The sequence below is a fragment of the Balaenoptera physalus genome, assembly GCF_965194825.1.
Source record: "Balaenoptera physalus genome assembly, chromosome: 10".
Lineage (NCBI taxonomy): Eukaryota > Metazoa > Chordata > Mammalia > Artiodactyla > Balaenopteridae > Balaenoptera > Balaenoptera physalus.
In genome coordinates, this window is record NC_138889.1 from 18723465 (window position 1) to 18734406 (window position 10942).

Here is a 10942-nt window from a genome sequence, read left to right on the forward strand (position 1 = left end):
ACCTTTGTGTTTGTATATACAATTTTTTTAAATTGGAATATCTTTTTGTTTTTTGAATTTTTTTTTAATTCAAATGTATCATAATGTTTTACCCACTGTAATAGAGTGCCCTCAATAAAATTAAACTTCAATTTTTTAAGGAACCCTAAGGACTAGGAATAAGAAAATCTGCCATTTTAAAACTGTAAGAACTTTTTCCATTTCTCCAGAAATAGAGGATTACTTCTCTTTTAACACACTGACTGTTTTGACAAAAACACTCTTTGGTTTTGCAAAGATGGGGCAAAGACCCTATTCTGGAAAAGGAAATATTGAGAAAATGAAAAGCTAAGATTGCTCAGTAAGGAGGCAAGAAAACTAGAAACACTTGATCTAATCTAATCTGATTTAATCACTGTCCCATTATTTCTGGGTGTCCCTAGATGAGATTAGCATTGGAATTGGCAGCCTGAGTAAAGCAAGTTGCCCTCTCCAATGTGGGCAGGCATCATCCAATCCATTGAGGACCTGAATAAAATGAAAAGTCATAGGAAGATACAATTGGCTCTCTGCCTGACTGTTGAGCTGGGACATTGGTCTTCTCTGCACTCAGAACTTACTGGGACTTACACCATCACTTCCCTGGTTCTTGGGCCTACAAACTGACTGGGACTTAACAACACTGGCTCCCTGGTTCTCAAGCCTGTGGGTCTGGACTGGATCTACACCATAGGCTTTCCTGGGTCTCCAGCTTTCACTCACAGGATTTCTCATTCTCCATAATTGCTTGAGCCAGTTCCTTGTATCAATCTCAATCTCTCATATATATCATCAATAAAAGATTTGAACAGACATTTCATAAAAGAAGATATATGGATGATAAATAAGCACAGGGAAAGATATTCAATATCATTAATTACTTACATTAGAGAATACAAGATACCACTACTGCTATGCTCTGAATGTTTGTGTCTCCTCAATATTCATATATTGAAATCCTAACCCCCAGGTGATGGTATTAGAAGGTAGGGCCTTTGGGAGATGCTCAGGTCATGAGGGTAAAGTTTTCATGAATGGGAATAGGGCTCTGAGACCCCAGAGAACTCCCTCGCCCCTTCCACCAGGTGAAATTACAGTGAAAATACCGTCATCTATGAACCAGGAAGCAAGTCCTCACTGGAACCCAACCTTGCTGGAGACTTGATCTTAGACTTTCCAGCCTCCAGAACTGTGAGAAGTAAGTTTCTTTTGTTTATAGGCTACCCCGTCTATGGTATTTTGTATAGCAGCCCAAACACACCTATTATAGAATGTCTAAAATTATAAAGACTCACCATAACAAATATTGGAGAGGATGTGGAGCAACTGGAACTCTCTTACACAGCTGGTAGGAATGTGATATGGAACAATAACTTCGAAAAACAGCTTGGCAGTTTCTTGAAATATTAAACATATCCTTACCATATGATCCAGCCATTTCACTCCCAGATATTTACCCAAGAGAAACAAAAGCATCTGTCCATACAAAGACTTGTTCATGAATGTTTATAGCAACTTTATTTGTAATAGCCAAAAACTGGAAACAACCAAATGTCCATCAAAAAGTGAATGGGATAAACAAATTGTATTATATCCACACAATGGAATACCATCTATCGTAAAAAGAATGAACTGTTGATACATGCAATGACATGGATAAGTCACGAAATAAACATCCTGAGTGAAAGAAAACCCCCAAAAAAGTATATATTGTATGAGTTCATTTACATAAAACTCCAGAATATGCAAACTATAGTGACAGAAAGCAGATCAAAGGGAGACAAGGATTGGAGGAAGGACCAGAAAGTGAGTGGAAGGAAGGATTACACATTATAAAGGAAGGAGAAAACTTGGAGTGATAGACATGTTCATTATCTTGATTGTGATAAAGATTTCACAGGTATAGACATATATCAAAATTTATGAAATTATATGCTTTAAATTTGTGCAGTTTACTGTATGTCAATTATACTTCAATAAGGCTGTTTACAAAAAAAATAAACCTACTACTATATTTCAATTACTTCCTACATGTCCAGCAGTTTTTGCTTTATATATTTCAGTGTCATATTATTTAGTGTTCAAAGTTTCATGACTAAAATATTTTCATTGGGAATACCTTTCCTTTAAAAAAAAATTATCCTCTCTATAAATCATCTTACTTTAAATTATATTTAGGCTAGTACTAATATAATTGCTCCTCTCTTTAATGCTTGCATTTATCTCCCTTTGGCCTGGTCTCTCCATTAGATAGATGACATTGGGCAAGTTACTTATCTGCCTTAACGGTTGCCATGAGGGTTAAATGAGTTAATATTTGTTAAATTATTTAAAATTTTCCAGGATTTTTCAATCTTGGCACTATCGACATTTTGGTCCTGATAATTTTCTGCTGTGAGGGCTTGTCCTGTGCATTTTAGCATGTTGGGCAGAATCCTTGGTGTCTACCACTAGATGCTAGTAGCAGCCTCTTCCCAGCTGTGACAACCAAAAATATCTCAGGAGATTTCCAAATGTCCCCTGGGGGACAAAATCACCCCCAGCTGAGAACCACTAATTTAAAACAATGCCTGGAATATAATAAAGGCTATGTAAGTATTTGTTACATAATTGTTCTGTGGCTTTGGCTGTGGCCTTCCTCCTTTCTAAGGCCACGGGCCACTACACTATGGAAAAGTCCAGCTGTATCAATAAGCAGCCCATTGCCCACATACTACTATGTTGATGTTGCCACGTTTATCCTGAGGCCCCTTGGTTTAACTGCTTTACATGCTGTTGATTCACATCACAGTGTTTACTTTTTGTCCCACAGCCCTCACCTCTAGCTCTCACCCTTCTAAATGAGGGCTCTCAGTAGGGTTCTCCCATAATCTCCCTTCATTTCACGTGATACTGATGATTTTTTAAAAAGCAATATTGCAGGCCAGTTCTAATGTTTTCTTTCAACATAGTTCCTCCTGTATTACAGTAGATGGTCTCTAGTATCGGGGCATGTGGCTTTCTTCTTTACTTCCAGGGCTCTCTCGGATTTCTCCTCTTTTGGGGTCATCTTAAGTCAGTTTTGGGAATGTGGGGAAGCCTGTGGCAGAGTTTACATATTTCCTAGACCTCTATCCTACATAGATCTCCCCAAAAAAAAAAAAAAAAAAGCCTCTTTTTTATTTTCCAAAGAGAAAAGATTTAGCTTTTCTCAGTCAAAAATGTGGAACAGATTGGATTTTAGTAGAAAAACAATGTGCTTAGAAACTCTTGGTAGGAATTAAACATGTTTAAAAAAAATCCTGCAGTTTTCTTTTACAACAATATAAAAATACTAGCAGTTCACAGATTTATTAATAAGTTAAATTTCTGAAGCTCTGACCTTTGCCAAATGTCAATGTTATTCTTTCACTATAGATAGCAGAGATGTTTTCCCTGGGATTGTTTGATAAAGTGTGCACAGTGTATTTATGAAGTCACCTGAGATAAAATTTTGTCAAGGAGTCAGAAGGTCATATTTTTCTTGACATGCTTAAATTTGAGGTCACTACTGTATCATAAGGAAGATTATATTTCAGTTATCTATTATCTGGAAGCTGTCTGAATAGATGTGATATTCATTGACTTACAGAATTGGAGAGGATCAGTGCTCACATTCTTTAACCTTCAACTCAATTCTGCAATCTGGGCTACATTATCTCTGCCAAATGATCATCTTCTCCCTGCAATAAAAGACTAAACTGCTCTACATGAAATAAGATGAAAAATGTGGGGATATTTTTTCCTGAAGAAGAGGAAGAAAAGAAAGGTAAAAAGAATAAGTTGAAATTAAAAAGCAAATAGCAAATGGGGTGGGGGGGATTGCAACAAGGGATGATATCATCCTAAATACATAAATAGGTTTTTAAAATTAATTAAAAGAAAAACATTGCTTCTACAATACAAAATTACGTGAACAATTCACACAGAATGACAATTGGACAATGTATGGATAAAAAAATTAAACCTTAATTATAAAGAATAAAATATAAGTGAAAGATATATAAAGAATAAAATATAAGTGAAAGATATATATAATTCAAATTGCCAAAAATTATTTTTGAAAGATATTATTCAATACCACTCACCAAGGGACAAGGAAATGGGCACTCCCATACATTGCTGAAGGTAGTCTAAATTGACACTAAACAATACGTTAAAACACAAAATATCATAGTCTATTCTGTAATATCATTATGGTTACGGTACTAAGAAACCTCAGCTTAATAAAAATAGAGATATTAAAATCAAGGCTATAATGGGGAAAGAGGAGAATGGACTAGAGAGTTTCAGAACTGCAATACCAAAATTATTTTCACTGCATGAAACTTCAAAAGATATATTTATTCACCCAAGTACAATTTGTTATTTCAAGCTACAAATAAATTTATTCAATAAATGTCAAAAACTAAAATAAAAACTACCTTCATAGACTGTTTTCTATAATGCAGCACTGAGAGAGAGATTGAACAATCCAATGTACCCGAAAACTATAGTCTACTATAGTCTACTATAGTCTACTTTGTTTTAAAGAGAACATTATGAGCAAATTTTAAAAAGACTTCAACCTAGATAAAAGCACTACATGAAAAATTTGTGAGATGCAGCTACAGCTATATTTAGAAGGAAACATTTTGATATTAATAACTAATAAAGCAATAATAAATAAAAAATGTAGAGTACTTTCTATATGTGATGCATTTGTTAAAGTTTTCCTATTTAACTTTCTAACTGTATTTTTATTGTAAAATATATACTGGTGAAAATATACATATTTTTCAAAGAATATTCATTTTTAGAAAGCAAACACCTAGGCAAAAAACACATCTTATAGAAAGAAAATATTGCCAAAACTTTAGAAGCTTCCTGTGTGCCCCTCTTCCGATCACATCCTCTCCCTCCCCTGTGAAAGTAGCCCACTGTCTTGATTCTGACTTCATAGTTGTTCCACGTATGTATATATTTCACTGCTTAATTTTGGCTGTTCCTTTAACTTTACCTAAATGGAATCATATTGCATGTATTCTTTTGTAGCCTGATTATTTTGTTCATCACTGTCTTTCAGCCCATCCATATTGCTGCATGTAGCTATAGATCTTATATTCACTGCAGTATCATATAAACACACCGCAATTAATTATACAGTCTACTGATGATAAATATTTGGATCGTTTCCACTTTAGGGCTTTTATGAACACCACTTATACTTGTCTTCTGGTGCATACGTGCAAGATTTTCTCTAGGTTAAAAACCTAGAAGTAGAACCACTGGATTTTAGGATTTGCACATATTTAAATTTACTAAGTAATGCCAAATTAGTCTCCAAAGTAGTTGAACCAATTTACATTCTCACCAGTAGTGCTTGAGAGCTCCTATTGCACCATATTCTTTTTTTCCCAGTTTTATTTATTTAAAATGCATTTTTGGGACTTCCCTGGTGGTCCAGTGGTTAAGACTCCATGCTTCCACTACAGGTGGCACGGGTTCAATCCCTGGTCCAGGAAGTTCCAAATGCCATGCGGTGCAGCCAAAAAATAAAATTAAATTTTAAAAAATAATAAAATGCATTTTATTGGGGTAACATTGGTTTATAACATTATATGTTTCATGTATACATCCTTACAGCTGTACCACATTCTTAATCCCAGGTATTATCAGACTTTATAATACTACCAATCTCATAGGAATGTTTTTTATTGTACTTTAAATTTGAATTTCCTAATTAATAAGGAAGTTGAACATATTATCATGTTTACTGACATTCAGATTTCCCCTTTTGTGAAATACCTTTTCTCATGTTTTTCTCATTTTTCTATTAGATTCTTTCATTTTTGTTTATTTGGTAGGAATTCTCTATATATACTGGATATCAGTTTTTGTCAATTATATGATTTGTAATTATCTTCACCCAGTTTGCGACTTGTGTCTTTACTGTCTTTATGGTAGCTTTCACGAAAATAAATTCATTTTAACAATCTTTTCTTTTATGCTGTGTGTATGTGTGTTTCTGCACACAAACACATGTGACTGCACTTTATTTTATTTTGCTTTTAGCATGCACGTGTGAGGGTAGTCTTATTTAGGAAATTCTTCCTTATGTGGAAAATACAAAGATATTTTTTCTGGAATTCATTTGTGTATGGTATAAAGTAGGGGTCCTGTTCCATTTATTAGAATATGGGCACCCAATTGTCCCATTAGTATTTATTGAAGGAAAAAAAACTATCCTTTCAAACTGATTTGAAAGCCATCTTGTTATATATCAAGGGTCTTTTAAAGTGTGGTTCTGCTCCTGGATTCTCTATTCTGCTCTTTTGGTCTATTTGTCTATCCCTGCAACAATACCACACTCAACTAAATTCAGTAGCTTTATCAGTCATTATATCTAAAAGGGCTAACTCCCCCGCCTTATCATTCTTCTTCAAGAGTGGGCCACGGGGCTTCCCTGGTGGCACAGTGGTTGAGAATCTGCCTGCCAATGCAGGGGACACGGGTTCGAGCCCTGGTCTGGGAAGATCCCACATGCCGCGGAGCGACTAGGCCCGTGAGCCACAATTGCTGAGCCTGCGCGTCTGGAGCCTGTGCTCCGCAACAAGAGAGGCCGCGATAGTGAGAGGCCCGCGCACCGTGATGAAGAGTGGCCTCCACTTGCCGCAAATAGAGAAAGCCCTCGCACAGAAACGAAGACCCAACACAGCCATAAATTAATTAATTAATTAATTAATTAAATTAAAAAAAAAAAAAAGAGTGGGCCAGTACTTAGGCCTTTGAACCTCAGCATAAATTTGAGAATCATTTTATCAAAGGTCTACAAAATAATAAGGTTGGGAGGCTTCCCTGGTGGCGCAGTGGTTAAGAATCCTCCTGCCAATGCAGGGGACACGGGTTCGAGCCCTGGTCCGGGAAGATCCCACATGCCGCGGAGCAACTAAGCCCATGTGCCACAACTACTGAGCCTGAGCTCTAGAGCCTGCGAGCCACCACTACTGAGCCCACGTGCTACAACTACTGAAGCCCGCGCACCTAGAGCCTGTGCTCCACAAGAGAAGCCACCTTAATGAGAAGCCCGCGCACCGCAACGAAGAGCAGCCCCCACTCGCCGCAACTAGAGGAAGCCCACACACAGCAACAAAGACCCAACGCAGCCAAAAATAGACAAATAAAAATTTAATTTAATTTAAATTTAAGAAAACAAATCAATAAAATAAAATTCTATTACTATTGGCCTTGAACTAGCAATTTTGGTAGCAATTCACTGCCACTAAGAATAAGCAAAAGAATAAAAAATTAAATTTAATTTATAAAAACCTAAGTGGCCAGCCATTCAAATAAACAGTAATGTGTTCTTATGAGTTACTCAACAGTTATTTTCCTATTAGGCTCTATGTTATATCCAAAACGCTATCACTTTGTAACCAAGAGAGGTCCATGTAATAAGACTTTCACACTGTAATCCCTAATCAATTCATCATGTTATATCCATTTCACTTTATGAAAACATATATGTATCATGAGTAACCTTCTAGCCTTCTGTGGTCATATTTTCCTTAAGATCTAATGAAAGGAAATCAAGCCCCTTCTTTTATGATAGGAAATTCAAGTCCCTCCTGTATGTTTGAGGATTCCCGTGAGGGACTTCTATGTTTTGGTTACTGTCACGTGTCACCTTTCACTGGTGACTGCTGTTCTACAGCTGCTCTCTGAGAACCACCGACCAGCTTATTGCTACAGCTTTACCTGCTCACTTCTCTCAATTTTCCTTTGCTAACTAATGTTCATGCCAGACAGTAGGCATTTAACAAATTTCACGGAAAGTATAAATTACAACACACAAAAAGAAAACCTAAAATTATAGATTCATTATCAGAGCTCCTTCAGTTCATCAGCCAAGGGAGCTCCCTTTGGCCATTTTTTTTCCCCTTACATTCTCCTGGAATATCTATTCAGCTGAGTCCTTTCTTTTGTCTTCTACTCTTTACCAGACCCAAGGAGACTACCAGGAAAAAAAAAATTATTTGACTTCAAAATAATTCTCTGAATTCCACCCCTTTCTCCAGAAGGTACAGCTTCATCCTCTCCCTCCTGGAATGTGGGCTGCACTCAGCAACTATCTTCAAAGAATTTTGAGTATGGAAAGGGCAAGAGTAAAAAATCAAACCTAAGTCTCATGCACCCACTAGATACAAATGCAAAATTAAATGGGAAATACAGATGGGGAAGCATACACTTGCTATATGATATTAAGAAATCACTGTTGAGATTTTTAGGTATAGTAATCATATCATGGTTATTGTTTTAATTTTTTTAATAGATACAAATGCAAATTAAATGGGAAATACAGATGGGGAAGTATACACTTGCTATATGATATTAAGAGATCACTGTTGAAATTTTTAGATATACTAATCATATCATAGTTATTGTTTTAATTTTTTTAAGAGTCCTTACAGAGCTACATACTGAAATATTTACAAAAGAAATGACATGCTGTTTGGGGACTACTACAGAATACTCTGTGAGGGAAGAGAACAGATGGGGGTACAGATGACATTAAGAGTAGAGCAAACTGTTCAAGCTGGATGAAAGTCTATGGGGGTTCATTATACTACTCTTTTAACTTGTACTATGTCTTAAATTTTCTATAAAAAATTTTAATAAATTTCTGCTGAGATGTACCCTCCCTCAATGAGAACCATTTACATGATTAAACAGATTACTTTGTATCTCCATTTGACTTATTTGCATTCTGATTGCTTTTCTCACATTATTAAAAAATACAAGAATATTATAATCGTAAAACCAAGAGGCATTTTGATGATCTTACTAAAGCCGAAGTCTGTTCAAAGATGATTTGCTGTCACCTTTGACACAATCTGCTACCAACTTTAAATATTTATGGCAGGAGAAGTACATTTCAAAGTCTGCCTCACTGAGCAGCCTGCTACATATATAAACACAAAGGAAAAAAGGGCAGGCATCAATATACCAGTGGCGGTCTTCTCTTTACAGTGTGGTTATTTTCTACAATATTCACTTGTTATTTTATAATCAGAAAAAAAACTGACATACAAAACAAACAAAAAAAATACATACAAAACGAAAAAGAAAGATTGTGCAAAACAAGAAAGGAAGCCTAGAGGAAGCAAATCAGTGACCCAAAAATTACACAGAAATCCAGTGCAATTCTAAAAAGATCTAAAAAGTGTTCTTCGTTGTGAAGCAAAGATATTTCATGATCAAGCCTCAACTGAACCCCTACAGAATATTCCTCGAGACTTTCTTGAGCCTATTCTAAATTTACTGAGTAGGCTTCTGATTACAAACTCATTTTCCCAGTGCCCTGATGCTGGAGAAAGAGCTGCCCCATATAGCACCCGTTAACATGGTATTTTAGTCATTAGAAAAGGAAACCCCCATGAAAACTGATCAGCATTCAGAATTACACATCAGTTCCTAGTGTGTTTGTTGGGAATAAGTTCTTCCTTAAGGGACTGGTATAATGCTGATGTACTGATGAAATCGAATTTCTGGACCCGGAACACGGAACCTAGAGCTTGGGCACCCAACTGAGATCCTGCTCCAGAGTCTCTGAGTTGATCAGTTGACCATCATCCCTAGTGATATCCACCTTTCACTCATGATGACCCTCCTTTAGTCTGCAATAAGGGTTTGCTGTAAAAATCTTACACTCATTCATTCACTCAGCACTTACTAGGGCCCTATTAAGAAGAGCCTAGAATGTCCCTTCTCCCTTAGCTCACTAAGCTCCATCGAAGTTGACTTTCAAAGACAGTTCCAAGAATACACCAAGTTCTTTGCTACCTCAAAGCCATAGTCTTGTATGCCTCCTACGGCCTCCTTCTTGTCTTTCTGGACTAGACTAAAATGTTACCTGATAAAGGCGACCTGCACCAGCCATTCTAATTAAAGTAGCCCTTGCTCCTCCTCAGCCCCTACCACCATCTGTCTTTACCACAGCACCTTTTTAATAGCACAATTAATTTCTTTTTACTTATGTATTTTCTGTCTTGCTCACTAGAACATAAACTCTATGAGGGCAGGGATATGTCTAAGTCCTGACTGGACCCTCACTTTTTAAAACAATACACAGCACAAACCAGAATCTCCAATAAATATGTATTGAAATGACAAGTGAAAAAGTGAATTCTTATTCATAAAATTGTTATTGTCTCATTAGCAACTAAATAATATCTGATTTCTCCAGATATTTGGACATGTGCCATTACATTTAAGTAGTTTGTTTTCAGAGAAGAAATTCCCAAAGCAATGACCATCCTCCCATATAATTTTAGAACTGTTTTTATCAAGGGGCTGTAACACTCCATTCCCAAAGATCTTTTAGTGTTTAAACTCAGTGTTTCAAAGTATTTGTCATGTTTTTCTCAAGAAACAGTGTTAACCAAAGGAAACACTTAACTATATTCTTCAAACCTAAACTAGATTTAGGATTTAATTCTAATGAAATTACTTGAAAATTTTTCAGGCTGTATCTGAAACTCTAAAATAATTTAAAAACTCATTATCTGTCCCCCTCCCACTCCCCACCCATCTCCAGGAAGCCAATGTTTGAATATTGAAGACTTTATAGCTAAAGGTCACATAAAAACAATTTCAAAATGTCAAATCTGGAAAAACAAAGTTTCAAATAACAAGGGATTTGCAGCATTCCTAGAATCACTTGGAAAAGCTGTGCAAGGCCAAGAGTAGCGTAAAACACACGAACAAAGCGTTTTCCTTTGATGCGCCGATCATGAGCACATCACACAATTTCATCTCAACTAGACCACCATGGGCTTTTTGGATATCTTCGAAGTCTTTTCGTTTAATAACTTGCAAAAAGAATAATTTGGGTAGTATAGAATGTAACTTCTCTCTCTTCTACTCC

The 10942-nt window shown here is 36.2% G+C and overlaps 2 long non-coding RNA genes across 3 annotated transcripts in view; both read left to right on the top strand.

The window, feature by feature from the left end:
- The window catches only part of LOC309637116, a 276838-nt gene that overhangs the window by 88974 nt on the left and 176922 nt on the right, over positions 1-10942 (top strand). The window lies entirely within an intron of this gene.
- The window catches only part of LOC309637111, a 29056-nt gene that overhangs the window by 13026 nt on the left and 5088 nt on the right, over positions 1-10942 (top strand). Inside the window, exons 2-3 of one of the 2 annotated variants that reach the window (XR_014250400.1) lie at positions 3629-3805; positions 8476-10940. This is a non-coding gene — a long non-coding RNA (uncharacterized lncRNA). Of the gene's footprint in view, positions 1-3628; positions 3806-8475; positions 10941-10942 lie in introns of those variants that run through there. The other variant, XR_014250399.1, reaches the window with a different exon arrangement.